We start from the raw sequence: 16,857 nt of genomic DNA on the forward strand, positions 1-16,857 counted from the left end.
TCAGTGGTGAATCGTTTGAGGCCTTCAACGAATAAGTTAGTAAGCCTCCGCCATGTAGGTAGATAAGTGAAGATATTCTTATTTAGAAGTCTACAAACAATCCAAAACAACCCTAACATAAAGAAATACAAGACCAGGCCAAGTAACAGAGCACATAACAGCCATAAGGGAAAGAAACCCTAAATCTGAACAAAGGGACCAGATGTCTCTACCCAAACAATCACACTATCGTCGCGAAGCTGCGACCGTCAGAAAGAAGAACCAACGAACCATATTGACGAACGGAAAATGGGGATGGCAAACCACATAGAATAATGAGATTACAAGCAACAATCTCACTAAAGTGACTCAACTCTCACTAAGGTGGCTATGCTCTTCTCATGGATTCACTCAAGAGGATTTCTCTCCCAGTTCATTGCGTTTTTTCTCTCTCAATTCTCATAAGTAAGACACTGCGTATTTAAGAGTCATGTACAGAGTATATAAAAAAAAAGGTATACAATGTATACAACTGCAACTTCAATTTAAGAGTCGTGTACTACTACTGCATAAATCAAATATTAATCTTTGTATACAGAGTATACAAATGTAACTTCAACTTAGGAGTTGTGTTCTAGTACTGAATAAATCAAATATTGATCTCTGTCCAATGCTAACCACTTATTTTCATGGTTAACAGACCTGTTAAAGGTGGGCACTTTTTCTTCTCTGGAGGTGGTTTGAAATCCAATGGCGGTCGAGGCTCAAGCAGCTTATCTGCAAAGTCCGAAAAGAGAAAACCTAAAGTGGAAAATGGAATTAAAAGGAAAAACATAACTAGCTAACAAGAGCATCCTAACAGACAATAATCTGAACCACAATAGTTTACCGCTCAGCCTTTGAAAACGTATAATTTACTCACAACCAATGCTTGGGAGAACTTCATGCCTAAAAGTACAATTTTGAAATAATTTATTTGAAATTTATAATGAATTAACTTTTATCTAATGATAAGCAAAAGAGGCTGGCTGGACTAGTTTGTTGCCAAAAAAGTTATCCTCGTGGCCTCAATTCCATTTATGAGTTCGTGAATGGAGTTCAGTAGTTAATCATTTATTTATTTTTCGCACTTTGTAGAAGTTCTGACAAAATCTAGTTTTTGGTAACTATCAGCAGTTTATGTTGAGATAAATATTGTCTCTCAATCAAAGGCATTAAAATATTCAGAAATAGCTCTTCATAAACCACAAAATGCAAAAACCTTACCCATCTTCCTGTACTAGCTCTTCCAAGTATGGATGCAAGGCCTGGAAGAGGTTCTATATCACTGCTAATGCTAGTGCTCAAAGAATCAGGATCTACATAGCCGTCCTGTGAATAATCAAACTCATCAGTTGAGAACTATAAACAAGACTACAAGTGATAAATCAGAGATTAGCATGTTACAAACCTGTGGTATTACTTTGTTCAATGTTTCTAGTTTGAGTACTAGTTTGAGTAGTTAGTCCAAGTGAAAATCTCCAAAATTTGATTTAACACTAAAACCCTTAATTGCTAACCCTAAAATTCGATTTAACACTAAAACCCCCAATTTCTAATTGAATTTTCCAAATTGAATCTAATTACAATACCAAAATCTTCAAATTAAGGCATCAAAGCCTGATTCTGACCTTAGAAAGAAGAAAAATTAAGAATTAAGAAAAGATAGATAACTGGCTGGGTGCAATCGGGAAGAAGGAAGGATGAGGAGGAGGCTAGCTGGGTGCAGTCAGGAGGAAAGTTACGCAAGACGGAGTGAGAGAGAGGGCGAGATGAGCGAGAGGGAAGAGATGAGATCATGAGAGAGACCGAGATGGAAGAGAGACCGGCAAAATTTGGGAAAAATTTGGGAAATTTAAAAAAAAAACGCCTATTTTTTACAATTGCACCGCTAAAATTTTAACAAATTGCGCGAAGCAGGTATACATTATGACGTCGCGCAAAATGTTTTTGCAGAACGACCCTATCCTAGTGTCACGCAAGTTATATTTTAAAAAAAATATATTATAAAATTTATTGAAAATGTGACTTTACTCCTTTCAAATTCAATTAAAACCCACAAAAATATATTTTTCTAACAAAAACTCGATCCGAACTACAATAATAAATTTAAAGCTACTTAAAGAATATACATATTGTTGATGCACAAAATCAGTAAGGACTTTGGTACAACAGAAAGTGTCAAGTTTGTGACATTCGCTAGATTGCTTCGGTCACTAATGTGGATAAGTATGTAAATGGATAGAGACAGGGAAGCAAACACAAGATGTACGTGGTTCACCCAGATTGGCTATGTCCACGGAGTAGAGGAGTTCTCATTAATTGTGAAGGGTTTACACAAGTACATAGGTTCAAGCTCTCCTTTAGTGAGTACTAGTGAATGATTTAGTACAAATGACATTAGGAAATATTGTGGGAGAATGATCTCCTTTTATAGAAGAGAGTTTCTAGCTTTGTTCTGACATTGACACGTGTCGTGTTGTGCTTGACTTCCGATGTCGACATGTGTCGCGCTATGATTGGCTTCTGATGTCGACACGTGTCGCGCTATGATTGGCCTCCTGATTGGAGGGAAACTCTTCTGGGGACTTGCAAGATCCAAGCCGTTGAGTAATCACGAAACTTCTAAGTACTGAAGTGTGGTATCGTCTTCACTTGCCTTATCTATCTCATAGATAAATTTGGCATCTTCTCTGGAAGTACTCTTCCTCCATCCATGGGTGGTATCTTTAACCGGTGGAGATGCACAAGGTAATGTATCAATTTCACTTGAAGCTTAGGCTTGGTTAAGCACGCTACAAACCATGTAGTAGGAGTCCCCCAAGTCGCTGAGCTAGAAGATTTGCCGAATGAGGTAACAGACAAGGTAAGCAATCAGACTTCCAAGCAAGCAACCTGGATTGGAGGTTCGACTTCAGCTTCCGGTTGATTGTTCTCCTTCTCCTTGTGTCGTAAACAGCAACAAGGATAAGGAGAAGCAAATGGATAAGAGATGATATGAGATACTTTTGCTTTTGAAGAAGTAACTTTCCACATGCTTATTCTTGAACTAGGTTGGAGGGTTTTCTGGTTTCCTCCAGAGTATAAGGCCGACTCAAGAATTTGAGGGTCAAACAAGTCTATCAAATCTAAAGTACGTTCGACCCTAATGATATGGGATACTTTTGCTGTCGACAAAGTAATGGGTGTGGTATGACGAAGCTTTGCTCTTTGGCGATAGTGTCAGCGAAAGGTTGTTGAATCTTCTCGAGTTCTTCGGATAGGGTAGCGATGCTGGGTTTGGATTTGATTTAGACTCCTCTGTTTGGGTTGTGTGGTTCTGCAGGAAGGGCATCGTGCTGTAATGATCTGTTCCAGCTCATCATTGATCCTTTTGTTTCAATCTCTGACAACATTTGTCCCCGATGCGGGAGTGGAATGCAACCTTTGTATTTAAATGGTCCTTCAGAGCACTACTTCTCAGCGACTCATCCATGCGTGGCGGCTTCAGTGTAAAGAGTTAATATCGTATCAACTGTTCTGAGGTATTTGCCGAATGACTTCGTAACCTTGACAACAGTTAATGATGAGTACTCGAGAGCAATGTTAGGCAAACAACCATGCAAAGATTCGGGGCAATCAGTTCCTGATCGGAAGTTTGATTTCAGGTTCTGACTAATTGCGTTTTTTCTCCTTGTCCTGCAGGTAAGAGTAAGGGCAAAGGAAAAGATAGGGAAAAAGCATGATATGGGATACTCTTGCTTTTAACCCTGATAATATGAGATACTTTTGCTCTGGTGTGGCTTGTTTGCATAAGTATTATCGGGGGGGGGGGGGAAGAACCTGAGTATTTTGAGAGACTTTGCTGGGAGTGTCATCTCGGATGTGAATAAAAGTTGAGCATTTTTTTTATTTGCAGGTATGCCTGGCTGTGGAGGATGAAGGTCGACATATATAGGAATTGTCCCAACAGCGAGTTGTAACACTATTCATTTACCCTTCTCGGTCATAGCAATGTAGTGGGAGCTGCAAGATTCACGTGGTTTAACTTTGTCAGACCACTTTGAAAAAGTGGTCTATGGTATCTGGAAAGTTGATGTTGCGTGTGAAGATTGCAGACAAGCTTTATCCAAGGAAATCTGGCTCTCGAAGTTCGGAGAGCAGTGCCTCTTCGGTTTTCAAACAAGCAATCATGTCGGGGATTTAGCTCTAGAGATTCGGAGAACAGTGTCTCTTCAATTTTTGAGAAAGCAATCATATTGGGAGTCTGGCTCTTGAGATTTGGATAGCGGTGCCTCTTTGATTATTGAGAAAGTAATCCTGTTGGGAGTCTGGCTCTTGAGATTCGGAGAGCGGTGCCTCTTCAATTTTTGAGAAAGTAATCTTGTTGGGAGTCTGGCTCTCGAGATTCAGAGGGTGGTGCCTCTTTGATTTTTGAGCCAGTAATCCTGTTGGGAGTCTGGCAAGTAATCCTGTTGGGAGTCTGGCTCTCGAGATTCGGAGAGCGGTGCCTCTTCGATTTTTGAGCAAGTAATCTTGTTGGGAGTCTGGCTCTCGAGATTCGGAGAGCGGTGCCTCTTCGATTTTTGAGCAAGCAATCTTGTTGGGAGTGTTTTCTCGAATGTGAGTAAAGGTTGGACATTTTTGCCAGTCTGTCTTGCCACGGAGCACGGAAGTTGACACACATAGGGACTTTCCAGTTATCAAGCAGTGGTGCTATTCCTTTACCCTTGTGGGTAATAATAGGGTAGCTGGACCTTCAAAATTTATGTGTCTAAACTTTGTCAGAGATCTTTGGCAAAGTTATCTGTGGTACCCAAGGAGCTGATGTTGCGTGTGGAGAGTGGTGCCTCTTCAAATTCCGAAAAGTAGTGCCTATTCGATTTTTGAACCAACGACCCTGTTACCCTTTCTTTTATAAGGGCACCAATTGTGTGCAAGAAGTACATTCAGAGAGTTATTGCTTGTAGGAATTTTCCCCTTATTTTTATACTTCAGAGATTTATTGGACCTCATTTCTCCTTCATCATTTCTGAAAATGTCTGGCCCATCCGAAACTTTGGTGAAGAGGCAACTATGTCTCCTCAAGACAACATATGACACTCATCCTTCTTATCCCCTACTGGTCTTCTTACCGTTGGGGACTCTGTGATGAAGAATGATATGACCGCTGCGGTGGTGGCCAGGAACTTTCTCACTCCCAAAGATAACAGACTATTTACCAAACGGTTTGATGAGTTGGCTGTTAAGGATTCTCTGGCTTTCAGCGTTCAGTGTGCAGGTTCTGTGTCTAATATAGCCCAATGCCTATTTGCTCGAACCCGCCAAGTTGAATCATTGGCAGCTGAAGTGATAAGTCTCAAACAGGATATTAGAGGGCTCAAGCATGAGAATAAACAGTTGCACAGGCTCGCACATGACTATGCTACAAACATGAAGAGAAAGCTTGACCAGCTGCAGGAATCTGATGGTCAAATTTTACTTGATCATCAGAGGTTTGTGGGTTTGTTCCAAATGCATTTATTGCCTTCGTCTTCTGGGGCTATACCGCGTAATGAAGCTCCAAATGATCAACCTTCAATGCCTTCTCCTTCTGGGGTTCTGCCCAGTACTGAGGCTCTGAATAATCACCCTCCGGTGCATACTCTTTTTGGGGCTCTGCCGACTACTGAGACTTCTCCTGAGCAACCTTTGTGAAGGTTTCCTCTTGTTTGTTTATTTTGATTCATGTATATGTACATATTTGTAACTTATCGGAGATATCAATAAATAAACTTTGCTTCATTTCAACGTATTGTGTTAAATACAGCAAAACCTTCTTCACTAAGTTCTTTGAATTTTTCTTTTGTTGAAGCTTGTATGTTGAAGCTTTGTGAGTGAAGCATGTATGTTGAGGTAGTGCTCCCTTAATTTCCCGAGTGAGGAAAACTTCTCGGTTGGAGACTTGAAAAATCCAAGTTACTGAGTGGTCGTGAAACTTTCGAGTATCAAGGTGTAGTAGTATATGGTAGGAGGCCCCCAAGTTTCGGTCGAGGGAGTTGATGAATGAGGCATTTCCTTTCTAAGTGGTAGCCCAAAACTCCTATTTCATAAATATTTGTTATGAAAGTTGTTAGGCCTAAAGAAGAAGATGCCTAGGCAATTTTTTTTTTCAAATTTTCGAATAAATAAATAAATAAATATATATATATTTAAGCTTTGTAGGTGAAGCTTTGGTGTTGAAGCTTTGTAGGTGAAGCTTTGTTGGGTACCATGAATTGATTTTGCTTCACACTATCTTGATCAAGATAATGTGAAGCTTTTGTAAGTGAAGTTTTTGTGTTGAAGCTTTGTAGGTGAAGCTTTTGTAGGTGAAGCTTTTGTGATGGGTGAAGCTTTTGTTGGTGAAGCTTTTATGGGTGAAGCTTTTGTATGTGAAGCTTTTGTGGTGTGTGAAGCTTTTGTAGGTGAAGCTTTTGTTGGTGAAGCTTTTATGGGTGAAGCTTTTGTAGGTGCATCTTTTGTGGTGGGTGAAGCTTTTGTGGGTGAAGCTTTTGTTGGTGAAACTTTTGTGGGTGAAGCTTTTGTTGGTAAAGCTTTTATGGGTGAAGCTTTTGTAGGTGAAGCTTTTGTGGTGGGTGAAGCTTTTGTGGGTGAAGCTTTTGTGGGTGAAGCTTTTGTTGGTAAAGCTTTTATGGGTGAAGCTTTTGTAGGTGAAGCTTTTGTGGTGGGTGAAGCTTTTGTTGGTGAAGCTTTTATGGGTGAAACTTTTGTAGGTGAAACTATTGTGGGTGAAGCTTTTCTGGGTGAAGCTTTTGTGTTGAAGCTTTGTAGGTGAAGCTTTGGAGTTGAAGCTTTATAGGTGAAGCTTTTGTGTTGAAGTTTTTGTAGGTAAAGCTTTGGAGTTGAAGCTTTGTAGGTGAAGCTTTGGAGTTGAAGCTTTTGTTGGGTACCATGAATTGATTTTGCTGCACACTATCTTGATCAAGATAGTGTGAAGCTTTTGAGAATTTGTAGTTGTCCTCCATTGATGAAGCTTTTGTTGGTGACTATAACTCTTGTTGGGCATAAGTGATCCCCTAGTTGAGTTGTCAAGCTTGAGGGTTTTTGATTATTTGTGAATGCTAGGAGTTCACATGTACAAGTTGTACCACTCATCTTCTGGTAGGTGGAATGAATGGTGAGTTGCTTTCATCACTTGGTTGGTGGTACGAAGGTGAGTTCCTTCATCACCTTTCATCACATTTCATCACCTGGTTGGTGGCACGAAGATGAGTTCCTTCTTCACCTGGTTGGTGGCATGAATGGCAAGTTGCTAAATGATATTAAAGAAGGGGTTGTACATTTCATCACCTGGTTGTTGGCATGAAGGGGAGTATGGGTTGTACATTTCATCACCTAGTTGGTGGCATGAAGATGAGTTCATTCTTCACCTGGTTGGTGGCATGAATGGCAAGTTGCCAAATGATACTAGAGTACGAGTTGTACATTTCATCACCTGGTTGGTGTCATGAAGATGAGTTCCTTCTTCACCTGGTTGGTGGCATGAGTGGCAAGTTGTCAAATGATATTAGAGTACGGGTTGTACATTTCATCACCTGGTTGGTGCCATGAAGGAGAGTACGGGTTGTACATTTCATCACCTGGTTGGTGGCATGAAGATGAGTTCTTTCTTCACATTTCATCACCTGGTTGGTGAGAATAAGGGCAAGGTGTTGAGGCACATTGTAGCAAGTGTCGAATGACACAAAGTATGTTGAACCTTTTCGAAGCACATTTGGCTTATGTATGAATGTGTTGGAATGTATGATTGAACAAATATACTGTGATTCTGTTCGTTTATTTGTATAGTCTTGTTGACATATACTTAGACTTTGTTTCATGTTGGAAACATTCATTGCTAGGAATGTAAGAGGATTAAGACCAAGCTGTCTAAATCACCTCTTTATTGAATTCATGCCAAATAGTCTTCATTACATAGGATGTCGAACGGCTGAAGCTTAACACTTGTACAATGTGATTTTACTTGTAATAATACTGCAAGTGATCAGCATTCCATGGATGTCCAAGGTTCTTACCATCAGAGCTTCTAAGCTTGTAGGAGCTAGGGCGACTGATGCCAACAACTTCAAACGGTCCATCCTAGTTTGGACTAAGTGTTCCTTCACTTGGGACTCTGTCGCAGAGTAATATTTTCTTCAATACCCAATCCCCCACTTTGAAAGAACGAGGTTTGACCCTTGAGTCATAGTAGTTGGAGATTCGTTGCTTGTAGGCGACATTCCTCAAGTGAGCCTGGTTTCTGTGTTCCTTGACTAGATCTAAGTTGAGGATAAGTTATTTGTCATTTTCGCTTTGCACGTAGTTCTGGACTCAGAACGTTGCTTGCTCAAGCTCAACTGGGACAACTACCTATGTACCAAAGGCAAGTGAGAATGGGGTTTCTCCTGTTGATGTCCGATACGAAGTGCGGTATGACCAAAGAACTTGGGGTACAAATTCTGGCCAACAACCTTTAGCCTTGTCCAAGCTGGTTTTCAAAGTTCGCTTGATTATTTTGTTGATGGCTTCAACTTGTCCATTAGACTGGGGATGAGCTGGGAAGGCAAAACATAAGTTGATGTTGAACTTAGAGCAGAACATCATGAACTTATTGTTGTCGAACTGTCGCCCATTGTCAGTGACTATCGCATTGGGAATGCCGAATCTGCAAAGGATGTTATTCCATACGAAATCTTCTATTTTTGCCTCAGTAATGGTTGCCAAGGGTTATACTTCGGCCCACTTTGTGAAGTAGTCAACTGCAACGATTGCATAGCTAACTTTGCCCTTCCCTGCAGGCATTGGGTCGATCAAATCAAGTCCCCATTGGGCGAAGGGCCAAGGGCTGATCATATGAGTGAGCGGCTCGGGAGGGAAGTGAGGAATAATTGCGTAGCGTTGACACTTATCACATGAGCAGGATATTCTGATGGCATCTTGGTGGAGTGTTGGCCAGTAATATCCTTGGCGAAAAGCCTTGTGTGCTAGGGATCGAGATCCAGCATGATCTCCGCAAACTCTTTCATGTATTTCCCGAAGAACAGTTTCCGCCTCTGTGGGCGTAAAGCATCTTAGGTATGGTAGGTTAAAACCCTGCTTGTAGAGTTGGTCATTAATGATCAAGTAACAGGTAACCTTGTATCGAATCTGCTTAGCTTGGACTTTGTCATTTGGAAGGGTGCCATGAGCAAGGAATCTATAAATCGGGATAATCCAACTATCCCCCTATTGTAAGTTGCACACTTCCGCATCCATGGTGCTTGGTGCTGCCAACAATTCGACCTAAATTTTTCTCCCAATCTTGTCTTCCACCACTGAGGCGAGGCGAGCCAAAGCATCTGCATGACTGTTTGCCGCTCGAGGAATTTGGGTGATCTGATAGTGGAAGTGCTTGAGCAATAATTGTGTTTGTGCCAAATATGCTGCCATAGAGCTATCCTTAGCGTCAAAGTTGTTGGTGACCTGGTTAACCACCAATTGGGAGTCACTGAAGATATCAATTCATTTAACCCCAAGGTGTTTGGCCAAACGTAAGCCTGCTAGTAGGGCTTCATATTTGGCCTCATTATTCGACGACTTGAATTTGAAACGAAGAGCATACTCCATCGCCATTTTGTCAGGGGTCATAAAGACTAGTCCTGCTCCACAACCCTGTTGGTTGGACGAACCATCAACATATAAACTCCATGATGAGGCTATTGGTTCTATTTTCTGAGTTTCCGAGGGTAATGAAACCACTTTTTTAGGCATAGAAACAATGTCAACAGGATATGTGAAGTCGGCGATGAAGTCAGCCACTGCTTGACCCTTCTCAGCTGGCTTTGGTTGGTAGGAGATGTCAAACTCACCCAATGCTATCGCCCATTTTATCATTCACCCCGAAATGTCAGGACTTTGGAGTATCTGTCTAAGAGGATGATTGGTAAGCACGATGATAGAGTGTGCTTGGAAGTAAGGGCGAAGTTTTCGAGCAGACATGACCAATGCTAGAGCCAATTTCTCAATGTTGGAGTATCGTGTCTCTGTATCTTGTAAGGCCTTGCTAGCGTAGTAGACAGGTCGTTCGACATTACCATCATTTCGAATGAGAACGGAACTTACTGCTGAAGCTGATACCGACAGATAGATAATGAGAATATCACCAACCTCAGGAGCTTTACTCATGTAGTCTTTGAGGTTCTTGAATGCCTCAGCACATTCATCAGTCCATGTAATGTACTTCGTACTTCCCTTAAGTGCTTTGAAAAAAGGAGCACATTTATCTGTGGCCTCAGAGATAAACCTAGTTAAGGTTGCCACCTTACCAGTAAGGCTCTGGATGTCTTTTGAAGTTACCGGTTCCTTCATGTCGAGGATTGCTTTGATCTTTTCGGGATTAGCCTCAATGCCTTGTTGGCTTATCATGAAGCCTAAGAATTTGCCAGAGCCTAAGCCGAAAGCACATTTGTTGGGGTTCAACCTCATTCAATACCTCTTCAGAATGGTGAAAGTTTCAGATAGGTTAGCGATGTGTTAGTCAACATGTTTGCTCTTGACTAGCATATCATCAATGTAAACTTCCATGCTCTTCCCAATCTGTTCAGCGAACATTGAATTGACTAGTCTCTGATAAGTCGTTCCTACATTCTTTAAGCCGAAGGGCATGACTTTATAGCAATATAATCTTCTGTCAGTAGTGAAGGCTGTGTGTTCTTGGTCCGGAGGGTTCATGAGGATTTGGTTGTATCATGAGTAAGCATCTATGAAGTTCAGGAATTCACACCATGCCGTAGAGTCTATAAGTCTGTCAATGAGAGGAAAATGAAAGCTAACCTTCGGGCATTCTTTGTTTAAGTCATTGTGGTTGACACACATTCTCCACAAGACCTTTTGGAGCAAGAGACTTTCTTTGGTCAGATTTTTCTTAACAAGGACCACATTTGCTACCCATGTTGAGTAATTGACTTCACGGATGAAGCCTATGCCTTTAAGTTTTTCAACTTCTGCCTTCATTGCTTTGTATCGTTCAGCGTCATAAGATTTTCGCTTCTGTCTCACCGGCTTGGTCTTAGGGACAATACTCAAGCGATGACATATGATATCGGGAGAGATGCCTGGCATGTCCTCGCATGACCAGGCGAAGACCTCAGTGTTCTCTTACAAAAAAGATATCAATACCAACCGAATAGGTGGTGACAAGGTGGTGCAAATCTTCACCATGCGATCTGGATAATCTTTTGATATAGAAACCTTCTCCAGCTCTTCAGCGGGTTGTGCTTGCTGGGTGAAAAAGTCATCTCGATGATCGTCGGGTTGACTGTTGCCACCGTGAAGATCCAAGTTGGCTTCATCCGGGCTTCTCTTTATGACTTGGTCATGTATAGAAAAGGTTTCCTTATGCACAGGCAGGTGTTGTTGCTTGACCGAAGTGTTGTAACATGACCGTGCACTAAGTTAATCTCCTCTGATGTAACCATTGCCATAGGGGGTTGGAAATTTCATTAACAACATATGTGTGGATACCATGGCTTTGAGATCGTTGATGCATGTGCGTCCAAAGATGACATTGTATGCCGTTGGGTAATCAACTACTAAGAAGTTAGTGGTAATGGTAGCTGTGTAAGGGCTTGTACCAATGGTGAAAGGTAAGTGTATGCTCCCTATAGGTTGCACGATATCACCGGAGAAGCTTATCAGAGGAGTAATCGAGCGATTGAGCAAGTGTTCAGATACATTAAGTGCCTTGAAAGCTTCAGCAAACATGATATTGACCGAAGTCTCCGTGTCTACCAGGATTCGTCATACTTCAAAGTTGGTTATGTAAGCCTCTACGATCAGTGGGTCATTGTAAGGGTAGATGATACCTCTTTCTTCCTCAGGGTAGAAACATATTGGATCCCAGTTAGGCTTTTGATACTTGCCTCCTCTGATGTTTTCCACGTGAAATACTTGGTGGCCAAGCCTTAAAGCTCGTTCGCTGTTTTTCATGGCCATATTAGAAGATTCAAATATGGGTGTGCCACTGCTTTTGGAATATATCATATTCACTTGGCGTTGATTATGGTTATCCCTTGAAGGGTGAAGGAGGAATCGATCCATTTTCCCTTCAAGCGCCAAAGCTTCAATATGATCACGAATGGTGATACACTTCTCGCTGTCATGGCCGTTATGTTCGTGGTAGCAGCAAAACGTGCCTGTGTTCTTCGTGGGCTTGTAACCCGACTGCCTCGGCATTGGCTTCGGTATCAGGTGTGCTATGCTGGGGTAAATGGCCACACATGTGGCGTTCAAAGGTGTGTATGTCTCATACCTCGGGGTAGGGCTTGTCCTGACACGTGCTTAGCCCATTGTGTTGACTGCCTGGGGGTGGGCATTATCATGGCGATACCCTTGGTTATCGCGATAGTGTCCCTTACTCCTTTTACTAAAATGGGACTGGTGATGATGGAAATCTTTCATTTTGCCCTGAGATTGATATGTCTGTTGATTTGGTGAAGTATTAAGTAAGGCGGGAAAAGGCACTGCTGCCGTTTGGAAGGTCGAGGTCTTCTCATTTGGTTGGATCTGGCTTCCACTCCCTACTTACTGATAATGGGTGGCTGTGGGGGGGTTTCCCTTGATATGTCATTGCCTCAGCGGAGGCATGGTTGTAAGCCTATGCCATCACCTCAGAGTAAGCGTTCCAAGTGTTGGCATTGATCATGTACTTGAAGAAACAATCACGTAAGCCTGCCGTGAAAGCTTTAAGGGCAGTTTTGTAGTCTGTCTCGGCACAACGGGAATACTCATGGCTGAAGCGACCAGCATACATACGTATTGACTCGTCTGGCTTATGGCGAATAGTGTACAAGTCATTCGCAGAGTGCAAGCGATGGATCTGGAAAATGTGTTGAGAAACAAACAGTTTCCTCAATTCCTCAAATGAGTATACCGTCTCAGATGGAAGACGACAATACCAGTTTAGAGCTTCGCCAGAGATGGTGGAGGGGAAGAGAAGACATCACTCTTCGTCAGTGTGCATCTGATATGCTATAGTGGACTCAAAAAGGTTAAGGTGTTCAATCGGATCCTCCTTTCCAGTATATGATGTGAGAATTTCTTGACACACAAATTAAACCCTCTTTTTGACAATTGTAGTATAGATATAAGTAGGGTATCGTTCTAGGCCGGGGATTAGGAGGGCTTGCTAAAACCTCTAAATTAATTCAAAAATATTAAATAAGACTCAAGGACACAAAATTAGGCTAAAAACTCTAATAACTCGAAACACACTTAAAATGACTCAAAATAATGAAAACAATTAAATTAAACACTAGGAACTGAAATGGACGGAAATTAAATTAAAAGACTAACAATAAAGAAAACTAACTAAATAATATAATTTAATAATGGATGGGTGTTTGGTTTTGATGAAAAGTAAATTAAACTTAATTAAATTACAGAATTGATAAAAACATAAAATTAAGGTAAAATGATAAATGACGGACTAGCTAGAGGGTTCTTCTCCACACATGACACATATGCAACCTAAATTGATTTTCAGTTGTTCTTTCAATAAATTGTGAATCTCAATACTCCAGATTAACCGTGAACAGCACTTTTTTAATCTTCAAGTTTTCCTTAAGTTATTGAATTGGACGGGAAAACGCATACAACAATTCAAAACATTCTTCAAAAGTCCCCTACGTGAAAAGCACAATAGAGATACAATCAAAGATCATTAAACTTTGTGAAAACTATAAGCATTGACGAGGCATTCGTAACTATGAAAAGCATGATACTCTTGCCAAGAATTTACTTAACGTGATTGTGACTAGCAACCTTTACTACTTGTGAAAATAAGTTCATAACGATTAGGTGAAATTCACTTATATTCTAGCATCAAATTCATGCATGTAAATTAAGCGTGCACTCTCAACCAACATACACAAATCAGTTTTTATACGAACGGATAAGTAAATTGAAATCACAACTTATGAAATCACAACCGAAGGTAATCAATTCATATTACAAATATATTCATGGCTTTGAATTAACCTCTAGCCAAAATAAGTTTAATTACACATTATTAAAACATAAATAAAAGAGAAGTTTGGAAAGATTAAACCGAAAAATAAGGGAGTTTGCTGTCTGTCCGTGCCTCGCGCCACGTGCTTTTTCTGACCTCCCTGTCTTTCGGTCCTCACCTCTCCAGCTGCTTGACAGTCCTCAAGACTGCACAGCAGCCTTCCTCTCTCAATCCTTCGTTCCCCAGTCTGCGCCACGTGCTGCCAAGGCAGCACCTTATTTCTCCTGACTTCTCCACGAGCTGCCCAAAAGGGCAGCTCCCTGTGCTCACCCTGTCCCTTGCGTCTCTGCGAGCTGCCCAAAGGCAGCTCCCCCTTTTTCTTCTATCTCTCCCCGCGTGCTTCTTTTTGTTTTCTGTTTTTCTCTTACCCCCAGCTGCCAAAGCAGCTCTTCTTTCCCATATGTTGTAATATATTATATATGAATGGTAGTGCTTTGCCTATAAACCAAATGATGAAAAGCAGGAGCACCGAAAACTCCTAGTGGAAAGGCATCTTTTAGCTGGACATCTTCATTTCCATTCTTGCTGTCCAATTCTTTCCCTGCGTCAGTCCCGCACTCCTCACCTCTTATTCTTTTCTTTTCTTTTGTTTTTGCCATCATGCACTCCTTCCTTTTCTTCTTTATTTTCTCCTTCTTTGCCGTTCCTTTCTTCTTCTACAAAACATGAATCATGATGATGTTTCAAACATCATCATGACTTATCATTATTATTATTTTTATTTTTTAATTTAATTTAAAAGCTGATCTACACAGACAGTTTTGACAAATTTATTACATAAAATTTCACTTGTTCTATTTTTATTTTCTTTGCATAACAAATCCTATAAACACAAAAATAACGTAAATAGCTCAAAAATATAAGGAACTAACTAAGAAAAGACGAGTGAATTCGAAGTAGAAATATATATAAATATGATCCGATCAGTATAGAGTTGCAAGCCAAGCTTCTGTTTTGTCTTTGCTTGGAGGGGGTGTCAAGGATCTTCCTTGTAAGAGGGCCAGGCCTAGGTTGGTTCCAATCAGGTATCTCGGCTTGTCGTTCAGCCTTCAACTTGTTTACTTCCTTAAGGAGCTGTAGGACAAGAGGGTCCTGAGTGGAGTCATATACCACTGGAGTTTTTTTTTCGTAAATCTCCATCTCCTCTTGGAAGTAGGAATGTTTGATCAAGAACATGTGATTTTTCCCTGGACTCGCCGTACTGACTTCCAAGGTATGTTTGTCGGAACATCTCTAAGTCCCCTATACCTTCGTGTTTCTCTAGGACTTGTTGCCCCTTCCCCAAATTGATAGCCGGTCTAAGACATGGAAGGGGACCGAGTCTTTCAGAGACCCTTGGGTCATTGATCTTCGAGCTTACATGGATGGGATTGTCTCGACGTTGTTTTAGGAAGTCTCGACAGTCGCAAAAGACGGCTTTCGATCCTTCCACTCCTTCTGTAAGAAGGTGTCTTCCTCCACTCATCCTGTTTCGGGTCGAAGCAGCTAGGTTGAAAGAAGTCTCATGTTAGTCGCCATTTCGATGAGTAGCTCGCTCCTTAACCGGAATACCCATGTCGAGGGAAAATAACCCTCCGTGTTGGGATGAACCCAGTTGATGGTTGACTTCCACAGGGGTGATGAGCTCATGTGTTTTAATATATCTAGCCTCGTGGAGCATCTCGAAGACCTTCTCATACTGCTCTTGGAGGATCTCATTCTTCATCGCTATCTTGTTGTTCTGAGCCTCCAGCTCATCGACTTTTGCCTGAAAAGCAAACTTATTTTGTTCCTTTTTTCGTTGCTTCACACCAGGTGCAAGAGGGGTGTCATTCTGTGTGCTGTGGCTTTCTTCGCTCCCCATGTTAGAAAATGATGCCTGATCAAAAGAGAGTGTACGAATGGTGGAAACCAGCTTAACAAAGTTGAAGAAAGTAGGAATAAGTGTTGTTCCCACAGACGGCGCCAAATGTTGATGCACAAAATCAGTAAGGACTTTGGTACAACAGAAAGTGTCAAGTTTGTGACCTTCGCTAGATTGCTCCGGTCACTAGTGTAGATAAGTATGTAAATGGGTAGAGACAGGGAAGCAAACACAAGATGTATGTGGTTCACCCAGATTGGCTACGTCCACGAAGTAGAGAAGTTCTCATTAATTGTGAAGGGTTTACACAAGTACATAGGTTCAAACTCTCCTTTAGTGAGTACTAGTGAATGATTTAGTACAAATGACATTAGGAAATATTGTGGGAGAATGATCTCCTTTTATAGAAGAGAGTTTCTAGCTTTGTTCTGACATTGACACGTGTCGTTTTGTGATTGGCTTCCGATGTCGACACATGTCGCGCTATGATTGGCTTCTGATGTCAACACGTGTCGCGCTGTGATTGGCCTGGTTGGAGGGAAACTCTTCTGGGTCCTTGACAGTATAACGTTGATTGGTGCTCGGTAGTTTCGGGATTGGTCGAGTATGGTACCAACACATACCATTCAATTTCTTAAGTGTGACACGTACAAAATAAATAAATTTAAAGCTATTTATTAAATATATATACCATTGAACTTTATGGGATACGCATTATACGAAACTAGTTTCAACGATTCAATCGTCAAACTTGTTTATATATACTTGAAGATGGCATACACCAAAAACCGCAAAAAACAAATGTTCAGAGATCAAGTAATGGGACAAAAAAATTTCGACGGTTATAAACGAAAATTCACTATTTAACGGTAGTTTTAACTTCGATTTTGATGATTTTTTTATAGCTACACTGTAACATACCACATCGCTCAGGGGAGTGGATCATGTA

The sequence above is a fragment of the Malus domestica genome, chromosome 05, assembly GCF_042453785.1.
Source record: "Malus domestica chromosome 05, GDT2T_hap1".
Classification (NCBI taxonomy): domain Eukaryota; kingdom Viridiplantae; phylum Streptophyta; class Magnoliopsida; order Rosales; family Rosaceae; genus Malus; species Malus domestica.